We start from the raw sequence: 8,576 nt of genomic DNA on the forward strand, positions 1-8,576 counted from the left end.
CAATGGACGGTAGTCGACACAAAGTCGGTCCGTGCCATCCTTCTTCTTGACAAAAAGAACACCACAACCCCATGGAGAAGAACTCGGTCTGATCAAACCCAGACGCTCTTGTTCATCGAGCTGTTTCTTAAATTCCTTCAGCTCGTTGGGTCCAAGCTTGTATGGACGCTTGCAAACGGGTTGAGTGCCAGGCTCTAGTTCGATAACGAACTCAACTGGCCGATGAGGAGGCATACCCGGAAGCTCTTCTGGAAAGACATCTTGATACTCGCAAACGACTGGAATTTGAGAGATGGCATTCAATTCACCCTTCTCATTGAGAGAGAAAAACCGAATGGTTTCATCACGAGCGGCAAAAATAATCACATCCTCAGAAGAGTGTGTCAATTGAATTTCCCTAGCAACACAATCAAGTTGAGCTTTGTGCTTAGAAAGCCAGTCCATCCCGAGAATAAGATCAATATCCGAGTCACCAAGAACAACTGGAGAAGACAGAAATTTATAGTCGCCCATCTTGATGGAAATATCGGGAGCAACCAAACTAGAAGTCAAAAGCTTTCCCGGAGAAACAACTTGCATAACTTTGGATAAAATCTCTGTGTCAACATTGTGCTTCAATGCAAATGGGTATGACAAGAAAGAATGCGATGCACCAGTATCAAATAAGACTTTTGCAGGAATATCATTAACTGAGAGATTACCCATTATCACATCAGTAGATTCCTCCGCTTGAGCTGCATTCATCATGTTCACCTTTGCAGACTTTGGATTATGCTTGGCCACTGCATTGCTGGAAGATCTGATAGGAGGAGGAGGAGGCAGACGCCTTTGGTTGAAGCATTTGTTAGCATAGTGACCTTTCTGCTGACACTTGTTGCAAGTCACCTCTGAGAGTGGACGGTGATAAGGAGCATTGGACTTTGGAGCTTGATTCTGAGACTTGTTCTGATAGCCAGAGTTGGAAGAGTTGGAAGAACCATGGCCACCTTTGTTCTTCTGCTGGTAAGGCTGACGAAACGGAGGAGGAGGAGGCAACCAGAACTTCTGTTGTTTAGCTGTCACAAGTGAGGAAGAAGAAGACTGAACTGCGTCTCTGACTCTCTTCTTAGAAGCCTCACACTTGAGCTGAGCAGCCTCTTGCTTCAGTGCCATATTGTAGAATTGATCAAACTGAGTAGGCTCAACAAGAACGAGAGCTAACTGTAGATCCTCTTTAAGGCCACCTCTGAAGTGATAGATCATACTCTTTTCATCAGGAACGTCTTGTTTAGCGAAGCGAGCAAGTTTCTGAAACTGGATGTTGTATTGATACACAGACATGTCGCCTTGCTTGAGATTGCGGAACTCCTCACGCTTGCTCTCAACAACACTTTGTGGAATGTGGTGCGCTTTGAAGTCCCGACAGAAGTCAGTCCAAGTGATCACACGACCTCCTCTGGAATCTTTGTATTGCTGAAACCAATCAGCGGCTTGGTCCTTGAGCTGGAAAGAAGCGAACTTGACATAGTCCTCAAGCCTGACATTGCTACATTCAAAATGCTTGTTGATGTCCACGAGCCAATCATCGGCATCCGTGGCCTCGGCACAGTAGCAGAAAGACTTGGGCTGATTTGCGAGAAACTGGTTGAGGGTAGCAAAGTAAGGCTGATTGTTGCCTTGACCTTGATTTCCTTGATTGCCTTGCCCTTGGGTGCGTTCTTGCAAGAGTTGCAGAATCATCTGAGCATTGGCGTTGGTGGCTGCCATGATAGCTTGCCATGCCTCCGGAGGCGAAGGTGGTGGCGGAGGGTTCGCTTGACTCCCTTCATTGCGATCCGGATTCTGACGCGTTGGCGGAGCCATCCTGAAGAGGGTGACATCCGTTAGCATCTTGATAGACAAATGGATAAGTAGAATCAACGGATAGAAATTGCAACATATAGTCTTCACAATACACATTCGAACGAAGATGAACGAATGAATTCCATAGTAAATCATCACAGTTCCATAAGTTGAGAAACCACTTAGAAAAAGATATAGAATCAACATATGACTTCAAAGCAACTCGAATATCACAATTCAAAACAAAACAAAGTATTGGCTTGCAGAATAAGCCGGAACAAACATATGATAGAGATTTCGTTCGAAGTTTTCATGGTGGGGCCCACACGGGCTCAATCGTACAGCACCATCATGTACAAGGCTGTGCACATGACATACGAAGCGTCCCCGAGTCGGCATAGCCAAGGACTCTTTAAGACACTACGAGACCACTGTAAAACCAACCGTGTACAGGCGGACCACTAGATGTCGAACCCCAATCTCATATCATGCGTCTGTCGAGAAGATATCCTAAGGCTACTTGAATTCCCACTTATAAACTCCCAAAACTTTCTGGTTATGCAATCTGGTGTTGGGGATACAGGGGACACAAAATATATCACCCAAACTAGCAATCCCTAGATCCAGCTGTATCCATCCGTCAACACATAACCAAGAAACCTTCGGAAATCGTTTACCTCAACCTTCGAAAAACATCCGTTATACGAGTTATGGCAATACTCCCGAACTCCCGCCCCAGTACTGGGTGGCGTCGAGGTGATCTCACCAACAACTGCATAAAAGAGATTTCGATGTCGGCGAAACTCAAGTATTCCAGAACTGCAACGATAAAGTTGTGACGACAACACCTCGGAGCCCAACTCCCCGGGACACTGCCACAACCCCTAAATGTCAGGAGGCACCAAGAACAATGTTCTCGTCACAAAACCATCGGAACGATTCCAAGATACCCGCGTGATCCTAAATTTTTTTTTAGTGAAATTTGAGGAGAGAAAAGTCAAAACTTCTACGTCAGGAGGCCTCACCAGAGCGACGAAGGGACTGAGGAGTAAAAAGAATCCTACTCTCCGATATATATAATCCTAAGACTGAAAACATTTTTGGCTCTAGACTCAACAACGCCAGCGATTCGATCAAGCAGGGGGCTCCTAAGTCGGGGATGGCTCTGATTACCAACTTGTAACGCCCACGATGCGGCTATATCTCCCACGTGTCGAGGCACGACTTAGAGGCATAACCGCATAGTGGTTTTGTCGCAAGAAGGGTCATCTTCACACAATCCCATGTAATGAACAAGAATGGGATAAAGAGTTGGCTTACAATCGCCACTTCACACAATACATAAATATAATTCATACATCATCCAAAATACAAACATATAGACCGACTACGGTCAAAATCCAGATGAAAATAAGACAACCCCAAATGCTAGATCCCCGATCGTCCCAACTGGGCTCCACTACTGATCATCAGGAAAAGACACATAGTAACGACCACGTTCCTCGTCGAACTCCCACTTGAGATCGAACCCATCATCTGCACTGGCATCGTCGGCACCTGCAACTGTTTTGGTAGAATCTGTGAGTCACAGGGACTCAGCAATCTCACACCCGCGAGATCAAAACTATTTAAGCTTATAGGAAAGGATGGTGTAATGAGGTGGAGCTGCAGCGGCAATAAGCATATATGGTGGCTAACATGCGCAAGAGAGAGAGCGAGAAGAGAAGCAACGGAACGGTCGTCTTCTAGTAATGACCAAGAAGTGATCCTGAACTCCTACTTACGTCATTCATAACTCAAACCGTGTTCACTTCCCGGGCTCCGCCGAGAAGAGACCATCACGGCTACACACGCAGTTGATGTATTTTAATTGGGTCAAGTGACAAGTTCTCTACAACCAGACATTAACAAATTCCCATCTGCCTCGTAACCGCGGGCACAGCTTTCGAAAGATAATACCCTGCAGGGGTGTCCCAACTTAGCCCATCATAAGCTCTCACGGTCAACGAAGGATAAACCTTCTCCCGGAAAGACCCGATCAGTCTCGGAATCCCGGTTTACAAGACATTTCGACAATGGTAAAACAAGACCAGCAAAGCCGCCCGATGCGCCGACAAATCCTGATAGGAGCTGCACATATCTCGTTCTCAGGGCACACCGGATGAGACATCCTACGAGTAAAACCAGACCTCGAGTTTCCAAGAGGGGGCCCCGCAGTCTACTCAGTTCGGACCAACACTCGAAGGAGCACTGGCCCGGGGGGGTTAAAATAAAGATGACCCTCGGGCTCACGAAAACCCGGGGGAAAAGGCTTAGCTGGCAAATGGTAAAACCAAGGTTGGGCCTTGCTGGAGGAGTTTTATTCAAGGCGAACTGTCAAGGGGGTCACATAAATCACCCGACCGTGTAAGGAACGCAAACTCAAGGAACATAATACCGGTATATCAGTAACTAGGGCGGCAAGAGTGGAACAAAACACCAGGCATAAGGCCGAGCCTTCCACCCTTTACCAAAATATATAGATGCATTAATTAAATAAGAGATATTGTGATATCCCAACATATCCATGTTCCGACATGGAACAAACTTCAACTTCACCTGCAACTAGCAACGCTATAAGAGGGGCTGAGCAAAAGCGGTAACATAGCCAAACAATGGTTTACTAGGAAAGGATGGTTAGAGGCTGACATGGAAAAATGGGAGACATGATATAGCAAGTGATAGGTAGCGTAGCATGGCAATAGAGCGAACAACTAGCAAAGCAAAGATAGAAGTGATTTCGAGGGGTGGTCATCTTGCCTGCAAGGTTCTCAGAGTTGTCGAAAGCTTGATCCTCGTAAGCGTACTCGACAGGTTCCTCTTTCACGAACTCGTCTCCCGGCTCTACCCAAGACAATAACACAAGCAACAGAACCATAATCAATCACAAGAAATGCACAAACAACAAGATGCAAAACATGTATGATATGCAAGATATGATATGCGATGCATATGCGTGCTCCGGAAGGAAAAAGATGAACAAGGCAGTAGCTTGGAAAACCAAGCATGCCACTGGAAAGATGAGATGATTTCGGTCGAAATCGATATAAAGATCACCGGAATCGGATGCACGGTTTGCAAATGGCGGGCAAAACAAGAATGAGACGAATCTGCGATTAACAGCATGATAGCACTTAAAATGCAACAAGTAACAATGTTACAGCACTCCAACATGGCAAAAAAGCATATTACAGTAATCTACAGGGGATTCTTGACAAAAGATGAACACTGAGCTACTGCTAGTTCACAACATATCAAGCTCAAACAAGCATAGCAAAAGTGCAAAAGATAACAGGATCTCAGACTTAGTGAAATTACTGGACATGGCAGAAAACAGCATCAGGTAGCAATGTTCAGAGCACGAAATCAACATGCTACAGGAACTTAATATAGCAAAACAAGGCATGGCAGTGTTCTACTAGATGCATATGACAAAAGTCCCTTACTGACCATAAGCCAAAAAGGGACCAGAAGATATGATGGCAAGCATGTAAACATAGCAAGTTCCGTTATCAGGTTCAGACTTGGCAGAAAACAGAGCATGGCAGAAATAATAATATGAAGGCCTCTTTGTGAGCTTGATGCACTCATTACAGAGCAATTCATGACAAAAAAAGCATACCTACAGCAAGATGGCATGTTAATGAAGCTATCCATGGCAAGAGCAAATACATAGCATGTATGGATCAACTACAATAAGCTTGGCAAAATTGCATATCATGTTAAGAATCTGCCAGAAATATTTTATAGCAAAAGTAGAGCAAGATTGAGTCATGCTATGGCACTCCATAATTCCAAACATGGGCAGGTATGGATCAATTACAACTATATCTACAAAACATCCTTACTGAATATCTCCAAAATATACATGGATCTCTCTGTAGCATCAAGTTTACATGGCAACAAAATAACAGCAGACAAAGACTTAGAGAAATCACTAAGTCCCTGAAATCAGAAACATTACGGAGCCTAGTTTGCATGCTTGTGCTAGTCACCACAGAGATCAAAAAAAAATACATGGCATACATCCTTGGAAAGATGGCATGGCATACAACAAAACAGATGTAGAGCTCATGCCCATCAGATGCACAGATTAAATGATGCAAAAATAACAAATCTCCAAGTTCTGACAAGAACCAGCAGATAACAGCAACTAGCCCTCTTGCAACAGAGATTTGGGCATCAATATGACCTCTAATGAACATGGTGCAATTGAACAAAATGTAGAGCATCACGAGACAAACAATTTGACATATTACACGCGCGAAACGGAGCTATGCACAGTGAGTTATGATGCAGAGAACAGGGGCATGTATTGTGTAAAATTACAGACAAGATTTCGGGGTTCGAGAGAGTCAACCTCGGTCAACGGATCTGGATCGGGGAGAGCTCGGGCTCGGGCTGCCGAGCGGCGGCTCGCCAAAGCGGCAGCGGGGACGGCGAGGGAAGGAGGCGACCGGAGGGCGACGGAGGGAGGCCGGAGGACGGCGGGACCGGCGCTGGAGGAGGAGGCCGGAAGGGGAGGCAGCGCCGGCGCGGGTGGTGGCGCGCGGCGGCGGCGGTTGGAGCCGCGACGGCGGCGGCGGGCGGCCACGCCGGCGAGGCGACGGCGGCGAGCACGCGGCGAGGCGGGCGGCCGGCGGACGGGGCGGCGGCGGCGTGGCGCGGGCGAGCGCGGGCTCGGGCGGGCCTCCCGTGGGCCGAACGGGCCGGCGGCGGAGGGAGGTGGCCGGGTGCCACGTGCCGGCGCCCGATTCGCTGGACGCGGCGGCGAAGATGTCCGGCGGACGCCGGACACGTCCGGTGGCGGCGGGGGAAGCGGGTTAGGGTTTGTCTGCGTTTCGTTTTCGGGAGGGGATGCTCTTTTATAGCTAGAGGAAGCTAGGAGGCTCCAAATGAGGTGCGGTTTTCGCCCACACGATCGTGATCGAACGACCTAGAGCATGGAAGAGATTTTGGTGGGTTTTGGGCTGGTTTTTGAGGGGGTTTTGCTGCATACACAAATGGACTTTGCGGATGCCCAGTTAACCGTTGGAGTACCAAACGACCTCCAAATGGAGCGAAACTTGACCGGTGGTCTCCGGATGGTATACTAAGGCCACTTGACAAGCCTCGGTCTATTCCGAGAATGTTTGACACCCGCTCACGAAAGAAAACAAGAGGGGTGCACCGGAGGAGATGGGAGCGCCGGATTGGTAAAACGGACAACGGGGAAAATGTTCAGATGCAAGAGACGAACACGTATGCAAATGCAATGCACATGATGACATGATATGAAAATGCATGACATGAACAAAAGCAAAACAAAAACAAAACCCGACCACGGAGGGAATAACATAACACATAGCCGAAAATGGCAAGAGTCGGAGTTACAAATATGGAAAGTTACATCCGGGGTGTTACATGTGATCACCAGGTGGCCCCCTCCGGTGGTGGTTATTTGCTTCAGTATTTCTTATTTATTCCATAAATATTCCTCGTGAAGTTTCAGCTTATTTGGAGATTTGCAGAATAGGTAGCCTGACGTAGCCTTTTCAGGTCCAGATTTCCGGCTCCCAAAATTCTCCCTCTTTGTGTGTACCTTTCATATTATGAGAGAAAAGGCATTAGAACTACTCCAAAAAGCATTATTATGCATAAAAACATTATAAATAATAGTAGGTAAACATGATGCAAAATGGACGTATCATTGCACTAAGTTGAGCCTAGTATATTTTGGATTTGTGCTTGAAAAGTATCCGTTTAGTTTATTTCCGCATTAGGATAAATCCAAATCCGTAGAAGTTTTTAAGATGCCTATTCACCCCCCCCCCCCCTCTAGGTGACATCGTGGTCCTTTCAATTGGTATCGGAGCAAGGTCTCTCTTTATTAGGCTTCATTGCCTAGAGAGTATCGATGTCGACTAGTGATTTAGTGCACAACAAAACTTTTGATTCGGATGGCACAAATTATCACCTATGGAGAATTCACATGCTTTGTCACTTTCAGGCCATAGGTCCAAATGCTTTGCGAATTGTTATTGTAGGAATTTCTATTGCAAAGGATGGGCTTTCTCCATCTATTGAGGATATGTATCTTGATTGTGATACTTCTCTGCTCATTCATCAAGCTTTAACCTTTGAAGTGTTTAAGGCAGTCACGACTTTCAAGTTGGCTCATGAGACTTGGACCAAACTTGAAGATATATATGGTGGGCCCAATCTTGATGAAGATAATATTCTGTTGGTGGAGTTGATGGAGGAGTTCTCCAAATTTTTAAATCATGAAGAGATCTCTATTGCTTCCACCTCCAATTACTTGCACACTTCGATATCTTCCATTTCACTAACATGTGGCATGCCACAAGGTAATGACATGGCAAATGAAGAAATATCTTGTGATGATGGTGTTAAGCTCATTAGTGATGCTTTTGCTTGTGTAGATGCTAGTGATGTACATTCTATGGACTTGAGCATATCTAGCACCACAAATAGTATAAATTATTGTGTTGATAGTCCATGCATATCCGATAAGAATTCCCCAAAAAATGTTTGTGATGATATGCTTGATCTCCCGTGTTGCCATGATAGAAATGCTTTGGTTTCCTCTAGTTGTTCTATGACTGACAATGTAGATGAAATAAAGAAATATGAGGCACGCTTGATTGAAGAAGAACCCTCTTCTCCAAAAGAATCATCATCAACCTCCTTTATTCACATGTGCCTCATGGCAAAAG

Source organism: Aegilops tauschii, chromosome 6 (genome assembly GCF_002575655.3).
Source record: "Aegilops tauschii subsp. strangulata cultivar AL8/78 chromosome 6, Aet v6.0, whole genome shotgun sequence".
NCBI classification, from domain to species: Eukaryota; Viridiplantae; Streptophyta; class Magnoliopsida; order Poales; family Poaceae; genus Aegilops; species Aegilops tauschii.